Genomic DNA, 10,971 nt, shown 5'->3' with positions numbered 1-10,971 from the left:
CCTCTGCCCCTCTGCTGGCTAATGACAGACACGGAGGGCTGTGACGGCATCGTATCCTTTTTGGTGAGAGGGCGGCTCCCCAGCGGAAGTGTCATCCAACGGTCTGGGGATAATTGCACCACGTGATCCGCTTGCATCTCTTTCCGTAATCCATCTGAGTTTCGAAATGGTCAGCTGTTAATGATGTGCCGCGGATCATTTGCAGTTGAAGTAGGTCACTTGTAACCCGATACCGCAATCACTGTCACCGTTAATTTGGCGAGGGCCAATAGCGAGTTCGAATTAGACGTCACAGCGATCCGGAGCGTGAGATCAAAAGAGATCCGGGCAGACACACATCCCAGGAGAGTCATTCACTCGGGACAACATTTGGTGATGAATGCTGACGCCTAGAAGACACTTCGCTCTAATAGCCCTAATTACGTTTAAAGGATCGACAAGCGAAATCGACTAATTAACAGAATACACTCGCTGAGCAATGATCGAAAGCATGTGAGTAATCCTCTTCGCTAGATTACTAATTACACTAAAAAAATGTCAGTTAAATACTTATTTGGTTCGATAATACACCTTTCTCTTCCCTTTTGGTCTCAAGCGATGTAACTGTCTTGGACTTGTGATCATTAGTTTCCGGACTTGTCAACAAAAGCATAAACACTTTACGTTTCCAAACCACCCTTCCGTCCCCGCCTCCTACTATTCAGGGTTCAGCGCGAAATACGAGTAATATTTCTACGATTGTTTTAGCTTTCATGTCGCTATTTCATTAATCGAGCCCTTTTATCAAAATGTATAATCGCACGTTTTCGATCTTAAAAGTTATATGCCCCATTTTAAATTATATATATTATTAAATTATATTAAATAATAAATTATATTTATATATAATTTAAATGTATTAGTATAAATGCAATCGAATTTAAATAATTACGCGTTATTGACTTATTACATACAGTATTTGATATGAATCAAATACTGTATCAAATGCATACAGTATTTGATATGAATCATAGAGAGCGCCAGTGTAATCTTATTGCATAATTAGTAAATTTTTAAAAAGAAACATGTTTATAAAGGAACAGGTTTTTCTGTCGCGGATAACCTCAGAAATGCTGATGGATATATCTAGAAAACTGGCAAACGGAACCGACTACCTCTGAGAGAACACAGTGGTATCGTCACCGTCCTCCCCACACCGGGTGGAAAAGGCCCGGGTTCGAATCCCTTCGATGACGTGGGGAACTTAATGGTTTTTTTTTTTTTTTTTCACTCAGTGGCTGAATTAATCGGTCTCGGGCGTAGATAAGCAAGGTTTTTCCCGGGAAACTGGAGATTTTTTCGTCCAGCAAAACAGGCAAATCGCAATTTACAGACATAATACATACACGGGTATATGTAAGAAATTACGGGTGGCCCTAATACAATAATTTTAAATTGTTGTTGTGGAAGTGGGTAGTTTGAATAAATTCAAGGAAAAACTGCACAAATTTTGGAGAGGATGGAGTGATAAGGTGGGTAACATTTTTTTTTTTTTTTTACTGATGCTTTAAGTTTACTTTTTTTTGCATTATTTGTGCATACTAATACTAATACACTTATTTTTATCATGCACCCGTGGGCAGCTGTTAATACCAATTTTTTATCTTTTTTTTATTCATAACAAATTGGTTTATGTGATCATTTTAGGAGGGCCGAGGCCAAAGTTTTACAAATGTGCGTAACTGCGTTCTCTACTATACTGCTCGATACCATTTTTGCAGTCTTTCATTATATGGTGGTGGTGGCACAATATACAGTCTTGGATAAAGATGGGTACCATTAGCCAGTGAGTATTTATCACAAGTATACAAGTAATGAAAAACCTTTGGCAAAGATTGCGGAAAGCAAGCTCAATGCTCAGCGCTCGTACATGTGGCACTGAAGCGGATGCAGCAGTGCTTATTGCCCCAATCAACCAATAAAACTAGGCTCTTCACACATCTTTACTTTTATCAGTTGAGAATTTCAGCTAGGGGCATTCCTGGTTAAAATAGCCTGTTGCGTTTCATCATTGCCACATCCACTTCGGTGTCATGTGTTTGAACGCACCGACCATTGGAGAGATTGATCTTATTCAAAATAACTGAGAGTATTGATTCATCAGAGGTCATCATTTGTGGATGTCAGTACAGGAAATGTGAAGCAAAAAATCTGTGTCCTCGTGGGTAGCACAGTTGGTAGAATCGGAGTCCTCCTCACCGGGTGGAAAAGACTTGAGTTCAAGTTCCGTTGATGACGTGAGGAATTTTTATAGACTTTTTACAACGTGGCCGAGTTAGTCGGTCTCAGGCCAGGATAGCATGATTTTTTCTCCCGGAACTCGAGTTTTTCGTCCATTGAGGATCAGCAAACAGAAAATTCACCTCAGAACCCACAGAGTTTACACACAATATACACGGAGCAATATGGCCTTAGTTGCCGATGCTCATAAAATCCTATAACAACAACAACAACAGCAAATAATCTGCAGAGTTAAATTTTTGAAAAACCTGTACACATTAGGTAGCCGAGCATCTTTTGCTAGAAAGAAGCTTAGGTACTCAATGAACCAAAGCTGAATACTGGTTCTGACAATCACAAATCTTCAAGGGTTTCAAGAAGTTTGTAGAAAGAGGGAAATGCTTATAAATTTTATAAAAAAATTCTGATTCATATTTCGTCTGGATATGTCTAGGAAACTGGTAAACGGAACCGACTACCTCTGAGAGTATTCATCTATTCTATTCATCTACTGCGGTATGTTCAGCTACAGAATAAATTTTTACAAGCAGCATGAGATAATCTTCCATAGGCATTAAAAATTCTATTCAGAACAGCAACAACTGTTAATGAATTAAGTTAATCAAGACACTATTATAAAATTAATCGCCAAAATGCCACGTCTGTGTAAGGCAATGATAAATCTCGTGGAGGATATTTTGATGAAAAATCAGTAATTTGTTCAATATTACAATCATTGCAATATTTTTTGCTGTAAATTTTTCAATGCTTAATAAAAAAATCTTAAAATACTTTGTAGTGTGCTGTTTTCTTACATTAAACATTACATTTCCATAACTAATATCAAAAAAATTAACGAAACTGATTCCAAACTTTTAGGTTGGAGTGTAAATATATATTGATCTCGTACAGACTGCTGATAAACGCTGAAATGTCTCTTTATAGAGACATTTTTAGGAGAAGTCTAATACTGATTAGGAGTTAAATATTTTTTTTTATATTAGAAAGGTAAAGTGGAAGAGAAACTTCTGTTGCTAAAAATGAACAAAGCATCAGGGCTGATGGAATCTATCTAATTGTATTAAAAGAAGCTGCAAAAGAGGTAGTTAAATCTTTGGTCATAATAATGAGAGCATCCTAAGATTCAGAAATCACTACAGATGAAAATGTGCACATGTATCTACCTTTCACACCGGGTGGTTAAAAGAGTGAAATGGGAAACTGTTGACTTGTGTGTGTGTGGAAAAACAATGGGATAAATAGTTAAAATATTTATAATGGTTAAAATAGTTAATAGGATGTAGAGTTGCTAGAACGAGTACAAAGAAGGGCAACAAGATTAGTAAGGGGAACAAAGGGGGTGCTCTTACCAAGAAGGGCTTAAGTTCTGAAAATTGCAGCGCCTGGAGAGTAGACACCTGCGAGGTGATCTGATTGAGGTGTATAAGGCCTTGAATGGGTTGAGCAAGCTCAATGCTGATGGAATTCTTCCTCTTGCTCAGACTAAGAACCTGAGGGGGCACAATTTCAAATTGAGGAAAGATAGTTGTAGAATAGATGTGCGGAAATTTGCCTTTAGCCAGCGGGTAGTTGATTGGTGGAACAGGCTTCCATCTTTTGTTGTGGAAGCTAATAGCCTAAATAAATTTAAGGCTTTAAGGCTGATCTGGACAGGCATTTGGAACGAATGGAGGAGTGAAATGGGAGGGTTTTCTTTTTTTTTTGTTTTTTTTTTTTTTTTTTGGCTGATGCCGCATAAGCTTGCTTTCTTGCATCATATGCCTCTACTAATGCTACTAAAGAAATAATGCAAGATCTTCTTGTTAGGACTAGACCCATATGAAGTAATCGCAGAATGGATTTGTTAAAGATAGATCATACCTGACCAATCTGATTACGTACTGCTATGAAAACTGGATGCAAAGAATAATTCTGACATCATATACAAAGAATATGATATACATCATATACAAAGATGCAAAGAATAATTCTGACACCACGGTTCAATGAAGCCGTGGACATCGTACCACATGTACGACTTTTGTATACATTTCCGCAATGTGGCATTAGGGACAAGTTACTATTATGGATAGAGTTGGTTAAGTGAAGGAGACAGAGTGGTTATAAATGGTTACTGCTCTTTATGGACTAGTGTGATTAAGTGGTGCTCCACAGGAATCGGTGTTGGGCCCTTACTTTTTTTTTCAATATTTATTGATATTGATATAGGCATTTCAATGTTGATGTCGAAGTTGCTGATGATCCAAAGGAGGCATAGTGATTAATAACAGTAATTAGGGTATGCTACTTCAAGAGAATCTAGATAAATTAAGTGAATAGGCTGAAAAGTGGCAAATGAGGTTTAACAATTATAAACGCAAGGTTGGATAATAACTAGGGTCGTGTTGCCAATTTATTAATAAAGAGCTTGCTCGTGGAGAATTTCAGCTGAGAGGCATTCCTGGTTAAAATAGCCAGTTGAATTTCATCAAGATATTTTTGCTTTTTTTTTTTTTTTAGGAGTTCACTCCTGGTAATAACAGCATTTGGGTAGCAGTAATCTCAGAGATAACATACCACTGATAGCACCAAACTCGAGGTAATTGATAAGAAAACCTAGGGATAATTGTAGTGTGATAGGAAATTCTCTGGGCAGTACAAACAGACTGAGAGAATAGCTCGGGGAAGAGTTTCTGTCAATGATACACAGGAATTTGTCAACAGGGACAGAGGTAATTGTCCCATTGCATAAGGCACTGGCCAAATCTGGAATACTGCATACAGGTTTGGCACCCTACTTTTAAGAATTACATAGATCTCTTGGAAATAGTGCAGAGAAGAGCAAGAGATTAACTGGTGCCAATAGAGGATATTATTAAGAAGAAATACTGGAATTCTGTAAATTATAATCTCCGAAACTAGGCATTTGCCTGCCTGGTTTCCAGAATGGAAAGCAGGCAAATACCTACAAAGGGTAATTTGAATCCCCATTATATAGCTAATGAAGTATACAATGGGGGTTCAAAAATATTTGTATTCACTCAGAAGTGATTGTACTGTAATAGAAGGTTGAAAGAAACCCACACTTTTTCAACATGACAACCAGACAAAATGACATATTTTTGTGAGCTCGATACACTTACGTAGCCCAGTTTTGTAGAAGTCCTTTGACTGTCCTTCAAATCACAACTCAGCAGCAGAAATCACCTCATCATCAGCAGCAATATGTTTTCCACGAAGAAAGAACTTCAGGGTAAGAAAGAGGAAGAAATCCGAGGGTGCACGGTCTGGGTAATAAGCATGATGCGGCAATATTTCAGTTTTTTCATGGCACAACGACAACATTTCATATGCGCATTGTGCCCTTTCCTTCTTCTGGTAAGGGGCCAGAAGTCTGGGAACCTACACTGTGCTGCCACTTTATTAGGTACACCTCTTCCGTGCACATAAATCGTCTGTCCCACAACCTGACGTGACATGACCACAGTTGTGGATATAAATTAGCATTAGTAGAGGCATTTGATGCAAGAAAGCAGGCTTATGCAGCATCAGCCAAAAAAACCACTTCCACTTCACCCCTCTGTTCGTTCAAAATACCTGTCCAGCTGAGCCTTAAACTTATTTAGGCTATCAACCTCCACTACAGGGATGGAAGTCTGTTCCACGAACCAACCACCCTCTGGCTAAAGGCAAATTTCCGCACGTCCGCCGTAAATGCAGCAGAGCAACCTTTCTAGTATCAGTTAAGCGTACAAACCGTAGCAAGATTGGGGAAAATGAGATCTAACGGACTTCGAAGGTGGCACGGTAATAGGTGCAGGACGTGCTGGACAAGGCATCTCTGAAACGGCAGTTTTCCTGAACTTTTCACGCACCACAGTTTCAAGGGTATATTGAGAATGGTGCAACGAACAGGAAACATCAACGGCATGTTTTCTCAACGGCACTCCTCTGGAAGAAAATCGCTTGTTGATGAGAGAGAGGTCACAGGAGGATGGCTAGAATTGTGCAAGCAAACAGATGGGCCACAATGTCGCACATTACGTTAGAATACAACCTTGGTGCGCAGAACAAAATATCGCAACGGACCACTAGTCGCACTTTGTCGCGAATGAGCTACAACAGCCGACGGCCACATCGCGTACCTTTGTTATCAATGAAGAACAAGAGAGCACGCCTCCTGTGGACACAGCAACGCCAGTACTGGACTATCGAGGTTTGGAAAACGTTGCTTGGTCTGACGAGTCGAAGTTCCTGGAGCATCATGTTGATGGAAGACTCAGATTTTGGCGAAAACAACATGAATCCATGGACCCGTCATGGCTGACGGCTACAGTGGAAGGTGGTGGGGACAGTGTTATGGTGTGGGGAGTGTTTTCTTCCCATACGTTGGGTCCATTGATACCCATAGATATCCATTGATACCCATCACGTCTAAATGCTACATCGTACCTAAACATCGTTGCTGACCAAGTTCATTCGTTGATGTTGACAGTTTATCCTCAGTCAGATGGTTACTTCCATCAGGATAATGCACCAGTGCACAAAGCCCTATGGAATGGTTCCAGGAACATGACAATGACTTTTCTTTGCTGCAGCGGCCCGCTCAGTACCTGGATCTCAATCCTATTGAACATCTTTGGGATGAGCTGGAAAGGGCTGTTCGCTGCAGGCCTAAACCTCCGTCGAATCGCAAGGAACTGCCTGACACACTCATGTCTGTATGGTACTCCATTCCTGCACGTTTTCAGCATCTTGTTCAATCCATGACTAGACGAATTCAGGCTGTTTTGAAGGCTAAAGGAGACTCAACACGCTACTAGGTAGGTGTACCTAATAAAGTGACAACACAGAGTATCTAGCAGACGCTACTCATATGCAACTCTTGATGAATGATGTTCTCCACAGATCCTGCACTAATTTTGAGCTCTGCAGCTAGTTCTTTGACGTTTATACGGCGATCTTCCAGTATTAATGGCTCAATTTTTGCAGCACTCTTTTCTGTTACAGCAGTTACTGGGTGTCCTGGGATTTCTTCATCGTGCACTGAGGTTCTTCCATATTTGAATTGTTTATACCAATGTAATAACATTGTAACTTGAGCAGTCTTCTCCATAAAGAGCGACCATTTCTTTTTCTTTCGTTTTGGGTGTTTTCCCTTGCAGAAAAAGGATCCAAATCACTGATCAGTATTGAACTTTATCTATTGTGACACTTCATTCAGACTGCAAAGAAAGAGAATGAATTATCAGATCAAAACCAAAGTTTTGGTTGCTATAGAGATTTCAAGGTATCCAACAAAAAAAAAAAATAAATAAATAAAAAAAATAATAATAATAATAATAAATAACTAAAAAATCATCTTTTTATTACAACTGCTTCTGAGCGAATACAAATCTTTTTTTGAAACGTGCCCCCCTCACCCTCGTATAAGGCTTAAATAAATTAAATGCTTATCGTATATTTACTCTTTCTCACTGCGCTCGACAGTTATATCAGCGACACCGCAACTGGCTTGTTGACGACGTTATGCGATTATAATATGACTACATGGCCAAAAATAATGCCTTTAGTAAAGCAATTGCAACGAGAAACCTGGACTGTCTTTGTAAAAGAATCCAATAGCAAAAACCCATGGGGCCTCATGTACAAGATAGCTCAGGAGAGAATATTTACCTCTGATGTTCTCGTCACTGTAACCACTGAGACTCACGAAACCTCTGGCTGGACAGACTCTATCAACCAAATTCTTAACAACTTATTTCCTATGGATAACCCTTCTGAAGATTCTCCAGAGCATATGGCAATTCGGGAGGCAAATAACAAGTACACCACTGAAGAACGTACCGAGCCATTTACTTTAGAGGAACTTACCTCGGTGGTCAAGATCAACGTGAATAAGTGTCCAGGAATGGATATGATTGAATATGTGTTCATTCTCCGGTTGTTAAAATTAAGACCTCTCTACTTGCTCTTGCTCTTCAATAAATGCCTCATGGAAGGTATCTTTCCCTCTGTTTGGAAGGTTTCTTTGCTCCGTCTTATCAAAAAGCCAATAAGCCTGCCTCAATCCACATGCCTACAGACTAGTTGCACTGCTTGCTAATCTTGGGAAGATCTTGGAGCGGCTTATGGCTCTTTGACTAACAGCTCTGTTTCAACAACAAAATCTCTTTTCCGCCTGTCACTATGGCTTCACTCCAGGTCATTCTTGCGAGGAGCATTTGTCTGGCATATTGTAAATTCTAAATCCAAATTTGAACTAGCTATTATGGTCGACTTCGACACTGTCCTCCCCTGTCAACCCTTATTCTTCTCCTGGTGGGGCGTAGGCCTGCCTCACTGAAAATCCTGGGGTCACCTTCTCTATCGTCCCCCATACGTCTGTATTTCCCCCCCAAAACCTTCAGTCTCCCCCCCCTACTCTGCCAAATACGTTTTTTTTTTTTTTTTTTTTTAAGGCCCTATTCACTGAAATCTCAGGAAACTAGGTGGCAGGGCCTGCCACAGTAAAATTTCATTCTGTGTACCTGGTGTGCCTCCATGAGACCAAGCGTGGGCAACGTTGGGCTTCAGCAGGGGTCCAGCAGCTAAACAGCCAGATGAACGATACACAACACTACACATACAAAATCCACACACTTTTAAATCTCTGGCCTTCCCAGTGAACTGGTACACCTACAATGAAAGCAACGCGAATATGGGGGGAAACCCCTGGTGCCATTAGACATCAATACACTTTACCCCACACACATTTAAATTCCTGGCTTTTCCGATACATAGAACATATGCAGAGATGGGAAAAATCCCAGGAGCCATCAGACCCTCAACATACCAAAAACTCTTTCTCAGATGACACACACACAAAAGGGGACAAATTTAAATCGAAAGAGGATGGATGCAGAATGTTGAAGAGAAATTTCCATTTAGCCAAAGAGTAATGATTATATGATCGGAATAAACTTCCGCCTAGTGTTGTAGAAGTGGGCAGTTTGAATAAAATTAAAGAAGATTTGGACAAATTATTGGCAGGAATAGACAAATGAAGTAGAGAATTTTTTTCCGCTTGTGTATAATCTTAGCTTCTTAGCATCATGTTGCCAACACTAATACTATTCAGTTACAGGGTAATTTTACAAAGAGCATGAGATAGTCTTCCCTAGACATTAAATTCCTTTGAGAATGGCAACAGCTGTCGATGGGTTATTAGCATTAGGATTAGTAGAGGCATATGATGCAAGAAACCAGGCTTATACATAATCAGCCAAAAAAAACACCCTTCCTATCTCACCCATCCATTCATTCCACATGTTTGTCCAGTTCTGCCTTGAATTTATTTAAGCTACCAACTTCCACAACAACAGATGGAAACTTGTTCCAGCAATCAACTACCTGTTCGCTAAAGGCAAACTTCCGCACATCATCAAGCTTATAACAGTATCAGCTTACCCATTCCATTTTCCCATTCATCCCTTTGAATTTACCCAATCCTTTAGAATTATCCACTTCCACAATGCCAGGTGAAAGTTTATTCCAACATTTACTCTGGCAGAAAGCAAATTTCCACACATCTATCCTGCAAACACCCTTTTCCAATATATATGTCCTCTAGTATGTGTCTCGTTCAAGAAAGAATAAAGATGCCATCAGCATTCAGAGCCTTAAACACTTCAATCAGGTCTTCTTGTACATATCTAGTTTCCAGATGCTGCAGTTTACAGAATTCAAATCTTCCTTTATATAGTAGTAGTAGTAATAGAAGCATGTGATGCAAGAAAGCAAACTTATGTAGCATCAACCAAAAAAAAAAAAAAAAATTCCATACATTCGTTCCATCTAAAAGTTTGTCCAGTTTCTCCTTGAATTTATTTAAGCTATCAACTACCCGCTGGCTTAAGGCAAATTTCCCCACATCTATTTTACAACGCCTTTCCTCAATTTGAATTTATTGAGGTTTGTAATCTGAGCAAGCGGAAGAATGCCATCAGAATTGAGCCTGCTCAACCCATTCACAGCCTTATACACCTCAGTCAGATCACCTCACAGGTATCATCTTCAGACACTGCAATTTGCAAAACTTAAGCCTTTCTTGGTTAGAGGATCCCTTTGTTCTCCTTACCAATCTTGTAGCCCTTCTCTGTACTCGCTCAAGCAATGCTACATCCTTCCAAAATGAGGCCTCCAGACCTGTTGCAGTACTCAAGGTGTGGCCTAACCATTGCCTTACACAAAGGAATAATCATCTCCTTTTCCCTACTAGAAAAATTCCTGTATATCATTGGCAACATCCCATAACCTGCTCTGGCAACCTGTCTGCACTGCTCAGAAAACTTAATATCCGACTTCACAATTACTCCCAGGTCTTTTTTAATTTTCTACCACCCTAAGTGTAGTACCAGACAGTTGGTATGTTTCGCTGGAGTTACTTCTACCCATATGCAGTACTTTGCATTTGTCAATGTTAAACTTCAGTTGCCACTTGTCAGTCCATCTGCCCAATCTTTCTGGATCCTGTTGCAGTGCTACTACAACAGGATCTAGGAAGATCCATTACTGTCATTAACAACCCTGCCAACCTATGTAGAGCTGTTCCCACCAGTGCACGTGCCATCGAATCACGTGACATGTGCCGTGAACCTGCGGGTATTTAAAGTTGCACTGTAAAGTAAAAAAGCGTACTGTTGAGAAATAAGGCGGAGCCTTCAAAAGCTC

This window comes from Mastigoproctus giganteus, chromosome 1 (genome assembly GCF_048544385.1).
Source record: "Mastigoproctus giganteus isolate SK-2022 chromosome 1, ASM4854438v1, whole genome shotgun sequence".
NCBI lineage: Eukaryota > Metazoa > Arthropoda > Arachnida > Uropygi > Thelyphonidae > Mastigoproctus > Mastigoproctus giganteus.
Note: the sequence above shows the minus strand (reverse complement) of the source record.